Source organism: Diceros bicornis, chromosome 1 (genome assembly GCF_020826845.1).
Source record: "Diceros bicornis minor isolate mBicDic1 chromosome 1, mDicBic1.mat.cur, whole genome shotgun sequence".
NCBI classification, from domain to species: Eukaryota; Metazoa; Chordata; class Mammalia; order Perissodactyla; family Rhinocerotidae; genus Diceros; species Diceros bicornis.
The window spans coordinates 54948322-54964513 of record NC_080740.1 but is presented as its reverse complement, the minus strand read 5'-3'; the positions used below and the strand labels follow the sequence as shown (position 1 = coordinate 54964513).

The window sequence follows — 16192 nt, the reverse complement described above, 5'->3', positions numbered from 1 at the left end:
TTGGTCAGCCAAAACTCTTGATCCCCTCTCACCCACCCAAACTGGTTCCTCCCTAGTCTTTCCCATCAGGAAATGGCTGCACCATCCATTTGGTTGCTTAAGTCAGAAATTTGGATGCTATCTTCCATTTTTCACTTCTCCTCTCTCCCCCAAATTCAATCCATTAACAAGTCCTTTTAGTACTACTTCTAAAATATATCCTTAATTCAATCATTTCTCATCATTGCCACTGTAACCTGGTCCATATAAATCCCGACTCCATCACCTTTCACCTAGACTCCTTGACAGCATCCAGATGGGCTCCTTGCTGTCTTTTAGCACCCTCCAGCTCATTCTTTGAACAGCAGAGTGATCTTCCCTCCCAATTTTCTATTATGAAAAAAGTAAGGAAATGCTCAAAACTCCTGAGATCATATTAGAAAGATATGGAAGCTAGCTAGTCCAGAGGGGTATGGGGAGATGACCTGAGTCTGCTTGAATCCCTAAATCTGAGTCTCAGGAGGATGGCTGGAGACACACCCCATCTTTAATGCAAAAGCCTCGAGTAGGAAACAACTGGATGGTGAAAAATGTGTATATTGGGCAGAAGATGAGGTGGAGACAGCACTGTCCTCTGCTCAAGTGCAGCTCTAAGGAGCTACCCTCATTGGCTGTTGGTGTGTGACCCTTGATGCTCCCTTTGTTTCAGACCCAAAACAGCATCACAACAACCCAGCTTCTCTTCTCTTCACTCTGAGCAGCTCGTCCCTTCCGCATCAAGAGCCCTTTGGGTGGGACAGCACCTGCTGCACAGTTGGCCCGTCTTCCTCGTGTCCTGGTTTTTGAAAGCTTCCATGTAGGGCGAGGCAGAACAGCAGGGCTTTGAATGTGAGCCTCATGTGACCTCCCCAGACCCCAGGGATGGGGAGCTAGAGAGCTGGCCTATTCTCCAGGAAAGTAGGGGCCACTTCTCCCTCCAGTGGCCCAGGGCCCTTGTTCTCTCCTGCTTCTTCCACCCTCGGCTATAACTGAGCCCCCCTTTCTTCATGGGCCAGGGAACTCCAGCTCAAAGAGATACAGCCATTTTGGGCTCTGTGTTTAGAAGGAGACCATTCAGAGCCCCTCAAAGACCCGTCTAGAAGCCAGTAGTCCCGGAGATGCGTGAATGTGTCCTTGGAAAGGGCAGCTGGTGACCTTGTGGGGCTGGAGATCCTGGCACCTGACCTCCGGGGTGGGCATGGGGTTGGTGGGATGGGCTGTCTTCAGGGTAGAGCAGGAAGAGGATCCTGCCAATCCTGAGAGCTGGACCAGTGAGGCCAAGCTGTTCCTTCCATCCTTCTCTTGTTTTTCTTACCCGCATTGTGTCCCCAGTGACAAGCACTGTGCCTAGCATGGAGTAGGGGCCAATGAAGAGATGGTGAGTCAATGAATAAGGTGTAAGTGACTCACATGGCAGTTGTCCCAGGAGAAGGACACTGAGAGCCCAGAAGCTCTTCTTTCTTCTGCTCTCCTGGGGCTGGTGTGGATGGGCGGGGTGGAGCCACATGAAGTTAGGGTGGGCTAACCTAGCAGACACACACTGGCAAATTCTTCACATCATAAGTGGCCATCCCCTTTAGGATCTTTAACCAAGTGCCTCCACTCCCAGTTTTGCAAGAACACAGGTAGTAGGTAAAGCAGCCCTGCTCCCCACATTCATCCCCATCCTGAGGCCCCACAACTGGCATGTGATGATTTCTCTGAGCCTCAGTTTACTCATCTATAAAATGGAGGGTTTACAGATAATATTACCTACCTCACAGGTGAGAAAATATTAATTGTAAAGACACTATTAACTATACACATTAATTAACCACACATACAGTTAAAAACAAGACAATAGGCCCCAAGAGAAGTCACTTATGCTAAGCCCCCTGTCTCCAAACTGAGAGTTAATTACAGTTTTGGCCTTTCCTAGAAATGGAATTTTAAACCAGTCAATCAGAAATCACATGATCAGCACCAGCGAGGTAATCTGCCTGACAGACCCCTGCTGTCCACTAAAGGAAAGAGACCTTGCCACAACCAACCCACATTTTGCTAGTATAACTTCCTTGTTCCTGCAACCGTCTGCCATTTTGTACAGCTCCTCGGAGTGCCTTTCTACCTGCTAGATTAGATGCTGCCCGATTCATAAATCATCGAATAAAGCCAATGAGATCTTCAAATTTACTCAGCTCAGTTTTGTTTTTTTAACAGTTTATATGTTAGCTAACATACCATTAACTAAGAGTAAAAGGTATTACCACGTCTTCCCCTACACCCTCACAGCCCCACCCCCAACCCCCCAGACGCCGTCCTCCCACTCTCCAACCCCTTTCCTAGCACAGTTCTTGGCACACAACAGGTATTCGATACGTACTTATTGAAAGAATAAATGAATAAATGAATCAATGTTCAGAATGATAATCCCACCACCTCCTGTCAGGCAGGTGCTAACTTTCCCTATTTCCTGCCAGGGAGATCCCTCTGCTTTCCAGAAATGGGTGTTTAAGCTCCAGACACTCAGGCATTAAACTGAGAAAAAAAACCCAACCAAACTCTGTATTGCATCTATCTCCCTGGCTGCTGTTGGTGAATCAATAAGTAGACATCTGGAGTAGTGCTGAGCCAGATGTCACTAAAATCACCAAGTCAATGGCTTTCCTCCACGAATGTTGCTTCTTGCATATTTGCATAATGATACCAAAGTAGCTGCCTCTGACCTTGTCAGGAAACAGAATTCCTGCTGGGCTCCAGATGTGGCTGGCAGGACCCCACTCTGCTTCCTGCTCAACCTGACCTGGCCTCTGGGGAAACAGAGCTTTGCCTTTGGAGCCCAAAGCAGAGACCAAGAGAGCCAGACACCCCTTTTCTGCCGGCTCTGTCCTGGCAGATGTGGCCCATTTCTCTGATAGTGGCTCTTAACCTGTACCTTGCATCAGAATGACCTGGGAGGCTTTGAACAACTGCTGGCTCCACTCCTGAGTTTCTCGTCCAATAGGTCTGAGGTGGGGCCCCAGATTTTCATTTCTAACAACTTCCCAGGGGATGTTGCTGCTCCCAGGACCACACTTTGAAAAACACTGGTCTAGGGCAGTTCTTCCAAATCTGCTGGGACACTTACCACTCAAAGTGTGGCCCTGGACCAGTAGCATTAGTGTCACCCGAAAACTTGTTTGAAATGCAAAATCTGACGCTCCATCCCAGACCTACTGAATCAGAACCTTCCTTTTAACAAGCTTGAGAAGCAGTGAGCTGCGGGGGTGGTGGTGTTAAATACGCTAATTCCTGGGCTTCACCCTGGCCCACGTGAAACAGAATCTCCCAGTGTAGGGCCTAGAAATCTGCATGTGTAACAAGGTCCCCAAGGGGTTCTTACACATGGCAGTGTCAGAGAACCATTGCCCTGCACATTAAACCCACCCAGGGAGGTTTTGAAACTACTGAGGCCCCGATTCCCTTAAGACCAATTAAAATCAGAATCTAAGGCCTTAAGGTCCAGGTTTCAGGATTCAAGAAGCCCCACAGAGGGTTCTAACACGCAGCAGGATTGAGCACCACTGACTGCTCTGTGTGTTGTTGCTGAATACACGCCTTCCCCTTGGCTACTAAGGTAATGGTTAGAAGAGTCTAGAGTCAGAGCTGTGTCAGAATCCTGGCTCCGTCACTTATTTAACGATGCCTCCTTGGGTAAATTAGACAACCTCTCTGAGCCTTGGTTCCCACCTCTGTAAACTAGAACAATGATAAGATAATAAATGAGAATGAGTGCAAAATACCTAGCACGAGGATTTGTTCACGAGGCCTTCAGTGAGAAGGGGCTGTGATTATTATGACCGCACTGGAGGGTGGGATTGGAGGAGCTCCAGGGACCTTTGTGGCCCAAGCTCTCTCTCCAGCCAGCCCTTGGCTGCTATAAGACAGAAATGGGAATACTTCAGTGTTTTAAAATGCAAAGGCGGTACTCATTCCCAGAAGGCCCTGTGAATGCTCACAGGTTCAGCTTATGGGGATCGTAGTCAGTCAAATGTAGTCCCACTGTGTGTGGATGCCTTTGGGGTGACAGCTAGCCCACCACGGAGGATGCCCTGGAACACATGTGGAAGAGGGATGCGGCCAATCCAAGAGAGTTCCACCCCCCCAGCTCTCAGTTATTTTGGGACAGTTTTAGGGGTGGGGAATCATCCCACTTCCTGAGGGAAGGGCCTTTACCCACAGAGCAGGGCCTCACAGGGCCTGGCCCTGAATCCCAGTCCCAGAGATGCCATCTCGGCCAGAACACAAGCTTTCCATGGAGCAAGGGCAATTCAGAGGCCTCTGCAGGTGCTGAGTGAAGAAAAGAAAACTAAATCCACAAGATTATTCCCAAATATGATTTTTCTAATGTTGAAAATATAGTTAGAAAGATAGTTAAAAGTCTTTTGTTCTTAATCGTTCACCAGTTTAAATGCCTATATTAGTTGTCTATGGCTGTGTAACACGTTACCACAAACTTAGAGGCTTAAAACAACACCAAATGTTTCTCAGTTCTGTAAGTGAGAATTCTGTGGACTAGACTGAGTTTTCTGTTCAGGGCCTCATGGCATCTGTGAGCTCTTGCCTGGAAGCTCTCGAGAAGAACACATTTCCAAGCTCCTGTAGGGTGGTAGAATCCAGTTCCTTGTGCTTGAGGTCTGAGGTTCCCATTTCCTTGCTGGCTGTGGGGGTCTGGGCTTGGGAGGATCTGCTCTCTGCTCCTAGAGGGCTTGCATTCCTTCTCACCCAGCCTCCTCTATTTTCAAACCAGCAAATTTGCATCCAGTTCTTCTCAGGCTTCAATGCTCTCTGACTTCCTCTTCTGTCATCAGCCAGAGAAAACTGCTTCTAAAAGGTTTTGTGATTTGCTAATACTCTCTCCCAGTTGGTGCGTTATCTTTTTGTTTTGTTGATAGTTTCCTTTGCCTTGCAGAATCCTTTTAGTCTGATGTAGTCCCATTTGTTTATTTTTTCTTTTCTTTCCCTTGCCCCAGTAGACACAGTATTCGACATGTCTCATGACACTGTGCTCTACCACACTTGGAAATGTAGGGGAGGAAGACAATTCGTCTACCCTCTAGGTCCTTCTGGTTGGTCTAAGAATTAAATTGACATGAAACAGAATAACAGGAGAAAATCAAACAAAGCTATATAACATGTATACACGGGAGAAACCCAGGAAAGCTGAGTAACTTGCCAGAATTGCCAAAGCCACCACCTTAAATATCATCTTCAGCTAAAGACATAGAAGGATGTTGGGGGTACTGGTTGGGGACTTCACAGGAGAGGAAGGCAATTTACATGGAGATGGAAAAGCAAATGTTTGTTAAACAAGTGTTTACTGGGCCGGCTATAGACAACATGACCCGAGATACAGAACTTTGATAAAAATGAGCTTGTTGGTGCCTTTTTGTCTATCACACCTATTTTACATTATAGTATAGTTATCTTATGGTATTAGCTCCTTCCTGGAACAAGTCTTCTATCTTAAATTCTTTTAGGTAGTTAGGGGGAAGGGCAAAGTTTCTTTCAGAGTCTTTTGCCTTTAAAAATAATCAAGGTAAAGAGACACATTTTGGGGTGGCCAATTCTGATCTCCTATAGGCTCGCCTTTCAAACTTTAAGTTTCACAGTCCAGAAGCTCAGTTGGTAGATTGTTTCATCTCACTGAACCAGTCTCTTACTTCTGGCAACAGGTCAGTCCAGTTAAATTCATCAGGGGCAGTGATGCAGGTGGGCACCCAAGGTTAGGCTTCTGTTATGTAAGCAAGTAATCAGGTATTTAATAAGAAGTATTTCTATGGAAACAAACAGAAAAACAAAGTTAATGGTTGGAGCAAATTGTACACTATTTCTGAGCCCAGAAGATAGTCAGTCAAGAAGATTTCTAGATGTCAGGGTTGAAGCATCTTTTGCAGTTGGAAATGTCTCTGATGATGTCATGGGGTGTTCAGGTATCCTTTTGAGTCACTTATCTAGCAACAGGCATGCTATCTTGATGATCTCTACAAAGTTTGTATCAAGTTTTCCAGCCTCAGTTTGCAGGGCTTCAGGAACAGGGGTGGTTTCAGTTCTCAATGATTCCCAAAGAAAATGATGGAAAAAATTAAAAACATTAGTTCAGCGATTGTAGCCAGATATTTCAGGAGACTAGAAGAATTGAGGATCCAGTCCAGTTTATAGGCATAAAACAAAAACCTCAAAGACAATTAACAGAACTAGAATCTAATATTTACAAATGCATATTATAGTTTTCTACTGAAACATAATTTTTCTTTCTAAAATCACCTTTATTTTTACTAAAGATAGCCAAATTAAGACTCATTGGTTGGCAAAATAAGTTTAGTTTCAATAAACTTGGCCCAATTACTTACAAAAATACAGTAAGAATAGCAACTGATCATATAGGCTTTTTAAAATTTGCCTTCCTGGAACTTTTTATAAGGAATCTCAGATTGAACTTTATAGGCCTCTTGAGGTCAGGAAAACCAAGCCAAGGACTTGTCATCAGACTCTGCCTTTAATAATTATAGATTTGGGTGAACCCTCTCTTTTCTTAAGGTTCCCAAAATATCTTGGGGTTCTTTGCACCTGCCAGAGAAGTGACCTTCTTTACTTACCTGGCAGGGTTGCTGGGAACCCTGTAAACAAGATACCAGGCCAATATTTCCAAGTGGCTTTATTCCATAGAGTCCAATCTTTGTTCCTCAAAAGCTGTCTGGTCATATCTGAGTCTATGTATGTTTTTCTCAAATATGATATTCCAGTCAAAGCTTTGGTAATATAACCAATGTTTCTAATTGTGTCCTGCTATAAGGAGAACAGATTATTATTGAACTTATGCAAATAACTATATTGTCATGAAAAGAAGAATATTCACTTGCTAAGAGTTTCCAAATTCTGGAGGGATCAGGTAGGGGGAAAAAGATAAATGTTTCAATTCTATTTACAAAGCTATAATTTACCAAATTGCTATAAGCATAGTTAGCTTAAGAGAAAAGAGAAAAAGTTTTCCTTAAATCTGAAAAAACAAAACATTAAAAAAGTCAGCAATATTTCAAATGAAAAATCATAAAAATTATAATGATCTTCATCAGTTCATTCAGTCCCATATAATCAACTCTTGATCTTGATCTTTTATTAGCAGTTTCATGAAGTCATCTCCATTAGAGTTCTGTAATTTCTTACACAGTTCAGTTTTATGATCTGAAAGTTTCAGAAACCTGTATTCTAGAGTAAGTGTCAGAGTCCTTTCCATGAATCTCTCTGAAGATGAAACACATTTGCAAAAGCATCAGAGTAAAACAAAACTATCTGTAAATGCCAAAAGACTTAAAAATGGCAATTGACAAAAAAACTTGGTTATTTCTGTGACATACAATACTTTAAAATAATAACCAGAATTATGACTGGTAACCAGGACAGATCAGAATTTTAGGAACGTTATATAATTTCTGAAACACTTATATCAATAACATTTACCCACATAATATCATAGGTCTCTATGAAACAATGCTTAGTTATCCATTTAACCATGGTGATAATTAAAGATTTTTAGATGAATGCAGAAAATTAAATAGCTGTAAGAAAAATCTTAGCACCTGTGATTAAAGACCTGATAAAAACAATATAGGAAATTTATTCTGACAAAACAAAAACTTTTCATAACCTATTTACCAAGAGCAGACTAAAAGTTTAAGAAAATTATCCTTTTAAGAGAGGGAAAATAACCAAATTTTAATTTTGCACCAGCTTACTTTTGAAATTTACTCATTTACTTAATTAAATTCATTTTAATCTTAGCCAACTTGACCACACACAAAATTCTTTTTTCAGAGTTCTTTTTCACAACCCTTTATAACTTATTTTAACAAATAAAAATATGTCTATTTTTCTATACCCTTTTATTTTTAATGAAAACATACATCTTACTTTTCTTGAATACTATGATGTTTCCCTTATTAATTTTTGTAGCCTTAATCACATATATTAATTAGAATTTTAACCCTTAGAAATCTTAATTTTTAGTGTAAACTAAGAAGTAAGCAACTATGAACTGTCTTTTACATTAGCAGTCTGTGGCTTGGCAAGTTTATAAATACTTTTTATAATTTCCAGAAACATGTTACTTCATAGTACAATCTTTTAATAAAACACAAGATGTTTACCAATAGACCCAAACACCTTTTAGTTTCTCTGTAATAAGATGCCAAAAGTATATAAACTTATATTTAGTAATTAATGTCTAATATTTTATTTCACATGAAAATGATTTAGATACTCAATGAATTTTTATCATTTAAATTAACCTAGCAAAACTTCAAAGTTTCAAGTTACCAAAGAGATTTTGGAAGCTATTTTAAGTACACATGCGATAAACTATAATTATTGCTAAAAGTTTACATATAAATTCTTATCTCACATCTAAATCATTTGCTCCCAACAATTATGTTTAGATTACCAACGAAAACTTCATGAGACATTAGACAAAATTATCTATTATTTTAAGTTATTATTTTTGTTAACCAGTTTTGTAAGGGATAACATCAGCTTATTTGACCAACAAACGTAGAATAAAGGCTGCATAGACTTGCATTATATCCAATGTTGATAACTCTGAGGACATGTCTATTTTAATCAAACCAACAAACCTGAACAAGCTTTTGTTTACCAAAGATTATCTCACATCATGTTAACTTGAAAGACATTTGGGTTAGTTTCTTTTACATTTAGAAATAATTTATGTAAGGGCTTACTTTAAGCCAATTAAACAGAGCTCTTAATTTTGGTCATACCATCCAGAGGTAAAATAACACATAGATAACATACATATAGACACAAATACACAAAGACTCCACAGCTATTGTTTTAAAACTTTAGAACAATGTACCACACCTTTAAAAGTCTGCACAAAGCATTTAACAAAAAAGGCCCTCTTTCTAAGTGTACCCTAGACCAATTTACCTTGGATGGGGGGAGTTTTTATTATCTTTTTTATTAGCACTTGATATTAGTCTCTAGACTACATTTCCTATGATGTGGGCTCAGGCCATCCTATTGACTTTCCTTTAGCATGTTTAATTAACATTGACTGAAGGGCAGATTTATATGCTGTATCACAATCAGGCAGAGGAAATGTTCCCCAGTGAAACACAATGTCTATCCCCACAATACAATTTATAATACAATCACGCCAAAGAGAGGTAATCACTTAATTCCATCAACTCTTATACCTCTAATCATAGTTTTCATTAGGACTTTATCAATAGGACTTCATCTTATAATTTTGGATAGGGGAAGCATTCCCAGCCAGATATAATGTCCATTTCTGAAACACATTCAGGCAAAGTTGATATAATCTCTTTACACAAAATTAGCTCAAACATTCCAACCTTTATAATCTTATCAATACTTATACATTTACACTTTCTCAATTTAATTGTATCCTGAGTCAGTGTCTTAAGGCTAGTCATTATTTTTTTTGTGAGGAAGATCAGCCCTGAGCTAACATCTGATGCCAATCCTCCTTTTTTTTTTTCTTTTTTCTGAGGAACACTGGACCTGAGCTAACGTCTGTGCCCATCTTTCTCTACTTTATATGGGATGCTGCCACAGCGTGGCTCAACAAGCAGTGCGTTGGTGCGCGCCCAGGATCTGAACCAGTGAACCCTGGGCCACTGCAGCAGAGTGCACGCACTTAACTGCTTGCGCCACCGGGCCGGCCTGGCTAGTCATTATATTTTTGTATTTCCCTTTTAATTTAGTCTTTTTATAAGTACCAATAAAACAATTACGACGAGAGCTCTCTAAGAAATTGTTTCTTTTTTTGTCTTTTTTTTTTTTTTTTTTTGCTGAGGAAGATTCACCATGAGCTACCATCTGTGCCAATCTTCCTCTATTTTGTATGTGGGTCACTGCCACAGCACAGCCACTGACGAATGGTATAAGTCCATGCCGGGGGAACCAAACCCAGGCTTCTGAAGTGGAGCGCACCAAACTTAACCACTAGGCCATGGGGCTGGCCCCTCTTTGTTTTCAATTTACAAGTTTTTCCAATTTAAATGATCCATCGTCTGGCCGTTGACAAGTAGGATCTTAATAGCAACGCAAAACAATAAGCCTTTTACAGCTTAACCATGGACACAAGAGGCGTCCCCGAAAGAGTGCAAAAGAAGCAGCCCTCACAAGATTCAGAAAGTTTATTCCCAAAAATAGTCTAAGAAAGCAAAGACCTTTGTTGCACAGGCAGAGTGCGTTAACAAGCAACAAAGACTGAGACGACAAAGGCCCCTAATGAAAGCAGTTGGGACCCCAATGACAAATTCGCCTGAGAGCTGACACAGCCAGACAAAGAGAGTGCGTCTTGGAACCCCAGTCTATTCAATTGGACACCAAGATGTACGTCAGTATGCGCATCTGCTGGGTGGTGGAGACCAGAAATGTCACAAGCTAAGCTCTCAAGACACAGAACAAGAGAAAAGAAAAAACCTCATTTTACATTCACAGTAACAGCTTTCACTAAGCCTTGGTTCTCCTAGAGCCAGATTAATACCTAGGTGGGATGTGCCACAGAGTTGGTGAATGTGTGTGGTTTTAAAGAGTACCTTATCATTCCATGGACATTTTCTTGACATTGGTGGGGGACCAGTATCATCTACCCCCTTCCGTGACGAACTTATCCTATCACAGGAGTCTTCTTGAGGTGACAAGCACCCTAATGCCTCTTAATTGCCTCACCCGTGCCCACCAAATCTGCAGCCTCTTTGGCTTCCAAGATGCCCTTAGCAACAGCTTTCACCTCATGAGCACTTATAAGTGCCTGCACCTTGCCCTATGGTTTTTCCTTTTTATGACAAACAACAAAAAAGACAGAACAAGGAAAAACAATGACTGTCTCTGGGAGGAAAAGGATCAATAAACCAATGAGTACTCAAACCAAATTTCCTAGAGTCGCTGAGTCCAAGAAGCTAGCTTCAGCAATATTTTCTCATGCTAACCTAAATTTAGAAAAGGAAACAAAACTTACCACTCTCGCTTCCATCGGACCCTGCAGGCAGAGATCCGGGAGACTGACATGGTAAGAACTCCTACCTCCTGCTGGCTCTTGTCAGGGGTCCAGGATCTCTCCGCTTCAGCAGTCCAGGAGTGAGCAGCGTTCAGCCAGTTAAGTTTCGTCCCATCCTCATCCAAAAACTGTAGGTGTGGAAGACAAGTCCTCTACCCTCTAGGTCCTTCTGGCTGGTCTAAGAATTAAATTGACATGAGACAGAATAACAGGAGAAAATCAAAGTTATATAACATGTATACACAGGAGAAACCCAGGAAAGCTGAGTAACTTGCCAGAATTTTTATTACCTAAACAAAAATGTTACTTAAACAAAGCTGCCACCTTAAATATCATCTTCAGCTAAAGACAAAGGAGGATGTTGGGGGTACTGGTTGGGGACTTCAAAGGGGAGGAAAGCAATTTACATGGAGATGGAAAAGCAAATGTTTGGTAAACAAGTGTTTACTGGGCCGGCTATAGACAATGTGACCCAAGAGACAGAACTTTGATAAAAATGGGCTTGTTGGTGCCTTTTTGTCTATCACACTTATTTTACATTATAGTATAGTTATCTTATGCTATTGATTACTTCCTGGAACAGGCCTTCTATCTTAAATTCTTTTAGGCAGTTAGGGGGAAGGTCAACGTTTCTTTCAGAGTCTTTTGTACTTAAATATAATCAAGGCAGGGTCCGGCCCCATGGCCTAGTGGTTGAGTTCAGTGCGCTTCGCTTCCGCAGCACAGGTTCACGGGTTCAGATCCCAGGCACAGACTTACACCACTTGTTAGCCATGCTGTGGCAGCGACCCACATACAAAATAGAGGAAGATTGGCACGGATGTTAGTTCAGGGTGAATCTTCCTCAAGCAAAAAGAATCTTCCTCAATCAAAAAGAGGAAGATTAGCAAAAGATGTTAGCTCAGGGTGAATCTTCCTCAAGCAAAAAGAATCTTCCTCAAGCAAAAAGAGGAAGATTGGCAACAGATGTTAGCTCAGGGCAAATCTTCTTCAGCAAAAATAATAATAATAATAATCAAGGCAAAGAGACACATATTGGGGTGGCCAATTCTGACCCTCCACTGAAGTGTCTGGGTTTACTTGGTGTGTACTTGCCAATGGAGGAAAAATACAGGCTGATGTGACAAAGACTAAGCAGGGGAAGGTGTGGAGAGGAGAGAGGTGGTCCTTTAGACATAGTGTTCAGGGAAGGGAACTCTGAGGAGGTGGCATGTGAGTTGAGTGTTAAAGAATGAGATTGGAGGGTGGGGAGATCTCTGAGGAAGAGCAAAGGATCTAGAAAGGCAATGCTTGAGGAACCAGAGAAGGCAATGTGGTTGTAACAAAACCAGGGAAGAAGAGGGGGCACCAGGTACCATCAGAAAGGCAGGCGGGCACCAGATCATCCCAGGAACAGACTCTAGGTGAGATTCTAAGAATGAGAGGTGGTCTTTCAGGGTTCTGAGCAGGAATCCACGTGATCTGCTTTAGGGTTTACAAAGACGGGGGATTTCTTACTGTCCAGGGGCATTTGCCCACCAGGGGGAGCGCCTGGAACGCACCCACTGAGTCCTCCCCTGTCTGCTGGCCTTTCTCATTCCTAAACCCAGGCTTCAGGCCTGAAAGCCAGGGCTCAGATCAGAGGCTGGCAATGGATTGGAGGGAAATGATTGTTGGCAATTACTTTGGTAACTGCTTACTGAGCCTACTGTGTTCTGGGCCTGAATGAGGCACATTATTACAGCATAACTTCCCAGGCCTCCATCAGGTACATACTGTTAATAGGCCCATTTGGGGATGGCAATTTGGCAAGCACAGTTTTAAGTGTGTTTGCTGCTCAGCCCAGCAATTCCATTTCTGGGAGTTTAGCCTCAAGAAATACTTGTCTACGTTCGAGAAGAGGCTTGTGTAAAAATGTTCACTGGAGCACTATTTGTAAACTAGTGAGAAAACCAGAAACAGCTTCAACGTCCAGCTCTACCAGGGGAATGGCAAAATAGATCCTGGTTCGTGTAATCTTGGGGAGCTATTGCCAATAATGAGAGATCTCCAGACACTGTCGTGGGACCATGTCCCAAACACACTGTGAAGCTTCCCATAAAGCCGGTGCAGCGCTGTCCCATCGTATCAAACAAAACACAGCCATAACCAAAATAAAGCTATATCTTTTTATTTACCTTTGTATGTAAATTTATAGAAAGAGGACTAGAAGGAGGCACAGCAAACTTTATAAAAATAGCTGTTTCCTCTGGGCAGGGGTCTGGATTGGTAGTTGGGATTAGGTCGAGGGTGGCTTTCATTACTGTACTGGTTTTAATTTTTCATGTGGTTTTTATTTCATACAAAATGAATATAAAAAAGCCAATTAATGAAAAGTTTGAACTTGAAGTCCTGCAGCTAGGAAGTGGAGGAGCTGGGATTCAACCCAGGTTGGGGACAGCACAGCTTCTAGTATAATGCTGTCCTACTCTCCCCAGTCACTCACTCAACAAACGTTTATTGAATGTCTCTGTGGACCAGGCAGTGCTAGGTACAGGGAAACAGCAAAGAACAAAATGGAAGATCTCTGTCTAGTGGAGTTTACTGGTTCTTTGAAATATTTTAAAGCAAGACAGGTGGATAAACAGACACTACAGGTAACTTTTCCCCTTTCCGGAGAGTTCAAACTTTGGTTCTGTGCCTGAATAATTGTAACTTTTACACAGATAATTACTTTTTGTAATTCCTAACAGGTTAGTGACTTAAACTCTGAGTCTCAGTTTATTCATCTGCAATATGGGGCAACATTACCCACTTCACTGAGTTGTTCTGGCCATTAAATGAAGTGAATGTTTAACCCAGAGCTTGGCACTGTGGTGTGTGCTCAGCAAACAGACATTCTCACTGTCCTTGAGGTCCCAGGCCTCTTGTTAGCAATTGTATTGCTATTGTTAGCAATTGTATTGTATTGGATTCAGTTCCTGAATCCAATAAAAGGAAAGTAGTGTAAACAAGGGGGTGGGGTGGGGGACAGGAGAAATGACTCACCTCACCTTACTTTACCCTTGACAGGGAGATTCTCGTGAACTATGAGGCTCTAAAGTCTTGGGCTGCGGGCTTCATCCTGGGCCCAGGGTCCTGATAATCGTTCATTAATTCACTCACCTCCCCATCTAAAAATCATTTGCTGATCAGGAGCCCTGAGTCCCCAGGGCCCAGCACAGAGATGAAACGAGCTGGCCTCAGCCCTTGGCCGGCTCACAGGCTGCTCGTGGGCGGTTTTATGAAGGGTCTTGGGCTCCCCCGGTCTGCTCTGGGACACCCTGAAAAGCTTGTAGAAAGAGAGGACATCTCGGCCTTATGGCTGCCTGACCCAGGCCGGCGGCGCTGATGTGCTCACTCACGCCCTGGGCCCTCCGCTCGCGCAGGGGATTCTTCCCTTTCCACGCTTTCCGCGGTTCGGTGCGCAGGACGCCGGCGAGGGAAAGAAAGGCATTCCTCGAGCCGCGGACTGGCTCTCGGGACACGGAGCAGGGCGGGCGGCGGGGCGAGGCAGAGGGCTCGGAGGCGTGGAGCAGACGCAGCCCGCCCCGCCACGTCACTCCCTGTCGTGTTGAGAGGCTGCGATCGCCTGCCGTTTCCGGGGTCAGCTTTAGCTCAAGCGGTTACTTCGCAACTCTTCAATTGTTCTGAATTAGTCCCATCTGGGGTTCGAGACCCGCGGGTGCTTTCTGACCCTTTTGTGCCAAATTACTCGGAATTCTGTACAATTATGTCTCTGAGGATTTCAAAGTGTGTTCACCATGGCTTTCATTTTGCCTAATTGCTTAATGAAGCCGTGGATAACATTAATTGGGGGCCCTTTGATGACCTTCCGGACTATATGGAGAGGGTCACTCCTGGGCCCGGACTTGGCCCGGTTCTATAGCAGGACCGGCTGACCAGCCTCAGCTGCAAGGTGGGATACGTGCCAGCAGGCAAAAAACAAAGCAAAACAAAAAAGGGCTCAGCGGGAGACTCCCGGTCAGGGTCAGATCCCGGGACCTTCAGGCTGCGGTGTGGATTCTGGATTTCATCCCAAGCACACAGACAGAGGCTCCGGAGCTTGAATAACAACCGCTGCCATGTGCTATTATTTTATCCGTAGACTATTTTCTTCGCGTGTGCCGCGGTGCACAAGGGCCTGCTCGATCGACCAGGGCTGGGACACCTCCCCCTCCTCCCCCTCCAGCCGCCCCGGGGTTTTCCTTCTGGGCCTTGAACGCCCCCAGTGCCTTGCTGCGGCGGTGCCCGCGCTGCTTCACTCTCGTGGAACCTTCCTCCGCACGCCGCCCTCCCAATCCAAAGGGGCTCTTCCCTCTTATCCTCCTGCCACCCTGACTGGTTTCCTCTAGAGCGCTTGCACCATTTCCACACATTTTATGTGACCTTGTTTAACGTGGGGCTCCCCTCTAGAAGAGGAGCGGCCCGGGGCCAGGGGCCTTCGAGCGGCGCCGCATCCCCGGCACCTCGCACGGTGTGGGCTGGATCGAGCCCCGGCTGAGTTAACGCACAAAGACGCACAGGCATCGTTCATATTAACTTCCTGTACGTGGAGTTGCAGGCTCAGGACTTGCATGTCTCCGGGGCTTTAGATACACGCGTTGCCGAATTCCCTCGGGAAAGGTCGGGTTGGTGTGGGGAAGGGGCCTTGGTTCTCAGCGGAGGAAATCCTGCGACCCCGGGGAGGCCGCGACTGTGGGAGGGGGCGGGAGGTGTCAGGGCCGGAGACAGGGGTTGTCAGGGCCGGCGGGGAGGCCATCCTGGGGGCGCTCTCTGCCTACAGCCACGACTCCTCCCTTTTGGCCCTCGGAGACCGTTGGGGATCGCAGACCAGCTGTCCGACCTCGCCGTCCGTCCCTCCTGGCTCCGGGATCTCCCGCGGTCACGCCGCCGCGTTGTCTCGCGCTTCCGAGTCTCTGCACCGGCGCTGCTCCCATCGCCTCGCCGCGCACCGCTCAGCCCTCAAGCCTCGGCTCGGGCCTGGGGCCCCGCGGACACTGAGCGCGCCTCCCCTGCCGCCCGCGCCCCAGGCAGAGAGAGTCCTGGGGACCGCGCGCCCCTCGGGTGCACCGCTAGCTGGCGGGTGCTAAGAAGGCCCTCGGAGGTCGTGCA

General features: G+C 44.5%; 1 long non-coding RNA gene across 1 annotated transcript; it reads right to left on the bottom strand.

Annotated features, from left to right (window-relative positions):
- Nucleotides 1-4679: 4679 nt before the first annotated feature.
- LOC131405699 (uncharacterized) lies at nt 4680-14866 on the bottom strand. The gene is made up of 3 exons (XR_009220015.1): nt 14087-14866; nt 11042-11258; nt 4680-7281 (listed from the first exon to the last, which is right to left on the bottom strand). It is a non-coding gene; the product is annotated as an uncharacterized LOC131405699 (long non-coding RNA).
- Nucleotides 14867-16192: the final 1326 nt, after the last annotated feature.